The sequence below is a fragment of the Puma concolor genome, chromosome E3 (assembly GCF_028749965.1).
Source record: "Puma concolor isolate L17-30 chromosome E3, mPumCon1.1.hap2, whole genome shotgun sequence".
In the NCBI taxonomy this organism is placed as follows: domain Eukaryota; kingdom Metazoa; phylum Chordata; class Mammalia; order Carnivora; family Felidae; genus Puma; species Puma concolor.
In genome coordinates, this window is record NC_141682.1 from 20,024,744 (window position 1) to 20,030,078 (window position 5,335).

A 5,335-nucleotide genomic window follows, 5' to 3' on the forward strand; every position below is an offset into this window, starting at 1 on the left:
AAAAGAAAATATCAGGAAATTGAAAACAACATAGGTCGATGTCCTAAAAAGATTATCCTACCGTATTTACAGTAAACTTTCCTGTGGTTGACACTATTTGGCATTCCCCACTCCTCACCTTCTACTGCCACTGTAGTCTAGAAAAACTAAATATTTTCTTTCCTAGCCTCTCTCACAGCTTAAGGAAGCTGTATTTCTCAGTTCTGATCAATAAGACGGGGGCAGATGGCTGCTCAAGGTTTATAGGGAGGCTTTTACTTTATCCCCCCCAAGTGGGGGGCGGGTATGGCTGACACATTCTCTTTCCCTCTGCTTCTTACTTTGAATGTGAACACAATGCCTGGAGCTGCAGCAGCCATCTTGCCACCATGAGGGCAAGGCTAAGAGAATCATAGAGATGCCATTGCACCATTGAGCAACTGAGTCTACACAGTGTCATTTATTTACTATTAAGCAAAAAAACAAACAAAAAAAAACAAACCTAAAAACAAACAAAAAAACCCCCAACCAAACATGAAAGAAAAAAGAAATATAGAAAGAAAGAAAGAAAGAAAGAAAGAAAGAAAGAAAGAAAGCCAGTCCTCATTTTTGAGACTTTGTTACTTGTTGCTGAAAGCATTTCTAATGCGTACACTATCACTTTATTTAAATTAGCACGAGTGGGGGCGCCTGGGTGGCGCAGTCGGTTGAGCGTCCGACTTCAGCCGGGTCACGATCTCGCGGTCCGTGAGTTCGAGCCCCGCGTCGGGCTCTGGGCTGATGGCTCGGAGCCTGGAGCCTGTTTCCGATTCTGTGTCTCCCTCTCTCTCTGCCCCTCCCCCGTTCATGCTCTGTCTCTCTCTGTCCCAAAAATAAATAAACGTTGAAAAAAAAAATTATAAAAAAAAAAATAAATAAATTAGCACGAGTGGATTTCTGTTTCTTGTCACACACTGTGCCGAAACAGTGACAGCCTCTTGAATTCTGGACCACGTGGATGCAAGACAGTTCCTAACCACCCTCCATCCTGCTCAGCCCAGGCCCCAGCCGCCAGTTCTGTCCCGGTGGTTCCCATGCCAGACTCTGTCAGAGTGAGTCATGTGGATAAGATAATACTGCCCAGGGGTCCTAAACAGAACCTTCAAGTAGGTTCTGTAGGTAGGTCCTTCAAGCAGGCTGGAGGATGGAGATAGTCCACTAGCTATTGTCAACCTTGGGACCTACCACATCTTTTCGGCCCCCTTTTGGGCAGCAGAGGCCTCCATTCACTGAATGTTTGAAGGAAAGCCAGACCTGTCTACTAAAGGTCTTCAACAACGTGAGTCATGATATGTTGGGCCGGCCCCTGCTCCAAGAGGAGGTGCCGGGCTGAGGTCTCCCTTTACGTGAGAAGTCCCTTTGCTAGTCTGTCCCTTCTGTATCCTCCCTCGCCGGAGGTCATCAAGGTCTGGAAATAGAGGAGTGACAGCGTGGATATGTACCATCCAGGACTTCAGATTAGATTCCACCCAGCTCAAAAGTGATGGTTCAACGGAAGCTAACCTAGAGTAAGTTGTAGGACGCTTTCCGGAATAATTCAGGAAGAAAATCATTCTCTCTTTTAGACTTATTCTTGAGAGGGTAAGAGTCCGGTACAGCCGGGGTCCGCCACTAGGGGAGAGCTTAGCCAAGAGCAAATGATAAACTAAGAGAAAGCGAGATCAAGTTTCAAGGACCTGCCAGGAGTCCCTGGATCAAGCTATGCCTGAAGACCACTGACACCCAGACGTTTAATACATGTGAACCAGAATATATACCTGTTCCGTTAAAGCCGATTTGAATTGCTTGTCTCTTATACAAACTAAAACAGTCTTGAGAATTTCAGCCCATGACAAACAGCATGGCAGGTGAGCAGTTAGGCTGAGGCCTAAATCCCAAATTGCCTGCTGTCAGATCCAGTGAAAGGCACTGATAGGCCAGAGCCTGACTCCAAAATGTCCCCAGGAGAATATGTGTGCACACAGCTTCTCTTGATGTTTGAGTTCTGCCCTGTCTCTGAGGATTTCCCAGACCATTGGGTTCGACCCAAAGTACATCTCTCCACTCCCCACGTTTGTCTGTGCGGTGCCTTTGGCATGGGACTGTGTGCCATTTCATTCTGTTATTGTCCTGTTCTGGTCTTTAAATCTTGGCAGACTTGGGCTGCTCTTCGGCTTTTCTTTTCTTTTCTTTTTTTATTATTTGTTCCATTTTTACATGTATTTCTTTTTGAGAGACAGAGCACAAGTGGGGGAGGGGCAGAGAAAGAGGGAGGCACAGAATCGGAAGCAGGCTCCAGGCTCCGAGCCATCAGCCCAGAGCCCGACGCGGGGCTCGAACTCACGGACCGCGGGATCGTGACCTGAGCTGAAGTCGGACGCTTAACCGACTGAGTCACCCAGGCGCCCCTCGGCTTTTCTTTCTTGATGTGAACTCCGCCAGGCCAAGGGGCTGGCTGTTATTGATTTCCTTTTCCCACACAGCTCAGGGCTCAGCAGACAGATGGAACTTTTGGGCGGCAGCACGGGACAATGGAAGGAACACTGGCTTTGGATCCTGGCTCTGCCACTTACTAGCTGGGTGACCTTCAGCAAGTCGCTTAATTATTCCGAGCCTTAGCAGGGTTATTGTGGAGACCGCAGACTATCACGTGTCATTCGTTTGTTTGTTCCTTCAGTAAATATTTATTGAGTGGGCGCTCTGTGTAGGCATGGGGCTAGGGGCTGAAAATACAATGGCGAGTGTAACAGGCAACATACAGTTTGGTTGGAGAGGCGCCTGGGTGGTTCAGTCAGTTGAGCGTCTGACTCTTGATTCTCCACTCAGGTGCTGATCTTGACGTCGTGGGTTCAAGCCCCATGTGGGGCTCTGTTCTGGCCATGAAGCTTACTTAAAAAGAAAAGAAAAAGTAAGAAAAAAAAAGTATACTCTGGTTGGTGGTAAGCAGAAGAAGCAAACACTGTTTCCTTTTTCGTTCTGACACACAGACCTCATTTTTTACCTTTCCTGGCAGTTGGGTGGGGCCGTATGACTAAGTTCTGGCCAATGGAATCTGGGGGGAAAGTGATGTGATATGTGACCTTTCTCCTCACGCACGTCCAGGGGAATCCTTTACCTTCTCTGTTTGCCAGCAGATGCAGAAGATCTGATGACTCCAGGGACCTGAAGGAGTGTTGAGAGCCAAGATCAAAGGGCCTGGCACCCTGAAGGATTTGCCAACATTCTGTAACTGTGACACGAACAAGAAGTAAACTACTGTGTTAAGCTACTGAGATTTAAAAAAAACCTTTTTTTTTTTTTTTAACGTTTATTTATTTTTGAGACAATGCGAGAGACAGAGTGCAAGCAGCGGAGGGGCAGACGGAGGGAGACACAGAATCTGAAGCGGGCTCCAGGCTCCGAGCTGTCAGCCCAGAGCCCGACGCGGGGCTCGAACTCACGAGCCACGAGATCACGACCTAAGTCGGACACTTAACCGACTGAGCCACTCAGGCGCCCCTAAGCTACTGAGATTTTAGGTTGTTACTGCAGCATAGAGTACCTTGACATCAACTGTGGCCAACTTAAGTAAAAGTGAATTTCTTGGAAGGAAATGGGCTGTTCATGGGGTCATCAGGAGCCTTAGAAGTGGGCAGCTCCAGAGGCTAAGGAAGGAGGATGTGTCCACACATCCGGAACAATAGTCCAAACATTTCTTTTTGTCCCAATATTCAAATTTCTGGGAAGGGGCTCCACTTAGCCTAGTTTGGGCCATATGCTCCTTCCCTTGGCTAGAGGAGAGAAAATCTTTGATTTCAATCCCTACTCACTGTATTTAATGAGAGGATGGAAACATCAGAAGGGAATTGAGGGGGCGATGGACGTTGGGCAAGATGCAAACAAGCACTCCCTGAAATGAACACACTTCCTTCCCTCTTTGCGTTCCAGCCAAGGGGAGGCCCGGACTAATCAGGTCCTCCCGCAGCACAGCACAATGACTGGGGTGATCTCCATGATGCACAAGTACGGGCCACCCAGATGTGGGCCGAGAGGTCAGGGAGAGCTTCCCAGAGGAAGTGACATTTGATGTGGGGTTTGAAGTGTGATAGAAATCTACTATGTAAAAGGAGAGGGGGCGGCAAAGGAGAGAGCATATGTAATGGCTAGGAGGTACCACAGGAGAGGCGAATTTCTCTTTTCTTCCTCTTCCCCAAACATGAGGGACTTGGAATCAGGGGAAACATCCTCTTTGATTTTCAGTCATCTCTAAGATATGGAAAAAGGGAGCTAAAATCAACATGATTGACAGATGATACAGTTTTGTTTGTTTGCTTTTTTTTAAGTAAGCTTTATGTCCACCGTGGGACTTGAACTCACAACCCTGAGATCAAGAGTTGCACGCGTTAAAGACTGACCAAGCCAGGCTCCCCTCAGGTGGTACAGTATTATACCTACGTGAATCTGTTGGAAAGAAACAAAACAAAACAAAACAAAACAAAACAAAACAATAAAAATATTCACTTAGTTGGCTAGGTCCAAAATTTAACTAAAGAAATCGATAGCTTCCCTGTTTATACTAACAACAACTGCTTAGAAGAGATAATGGAGTGGTGGCCCCATCTACAATGGCAACACAAAAGATAAAGGACCTAAAAATAAACTTCATAAGAAATGCATAAAATCTATTTGAAGGAGGGGCAGCCGGCAGGCTCTGTCAGTAGAGCGTGCAACTCCTGATCTCAGGGTTGTAAGTTTGAGCCCCATGCTGGGCGTAAAGATTACTTTAAAAAATCTATATGAAGGAAACTGTAGAATGCTATTGAATGATGCAAAAGACGACTGAATTTCTTTCTTTTCTTTCTTTTTTTTTTTTTTTCCTAGGCTTTTTCTGGATGCGGGGGCAGCTACCCAGTCCCTTTTCCTGGTCTCCTTGTATCTTCACGCTGACGGGGAACTTGGGCTTGCTGTCTTCCTGCTGTCACCCTACTGGGGCTTGCTGTCTTCTTGCTGTCACCCTACTGGGACACGGTGCTGCTCCTGCTGTCCTGGCCAGTTCTGGGCACATCTTTTGTTTCATGCATCAGCTTCTGACAACAGGTCTGGCCTCTTTCTGGGAACTAAGTCACCTTACTCAGTGCCCGGTTTGGGGTTGGCGTCTCCCGTCTCAAACAACAGCTTGGGTTCATACCTCGCACTGTATACCAATATAAAATCTATGTAGATCAAAGATTTACCTATATTTTTGAATTAAAGATATAAAAGCACTTGAAGAAAGCATGAGCAAATTCCTTTAAGTATTGGCATGGGAGCAACCTTATAAAGTTTGACTCAAAATCAGAAGCCATAAAAGATCGATTAA

The 5,335-nt window shown here is 46.5% G+C and overlaps 1 long non-coding RNA gene across 1 annotated transcript; it reads right to left on the reverse strand.

Annotated features, from left to right (window-relative positions):
• Positions 1-2,663: 2,663 nt before the first annotated feature.
• LOC147573034 (uncharacterized) lies at positions 2,664-4,169 on the reverse strand. The gene is made up of 3 exons (XR_015245249.1): positions 4,154-4,169; positions 2,999-3,159; positions 2,664-2,886 (listed from the first exon to the last, which is right to left on the reverse strand). It is a non-coding gene; the product is annotated as an uncharacterized LOC147573034 (long non-coding RNA).
• Between the last annotated feature and the right edge of the window lie 1,166 nt (positions 4,170-5,335).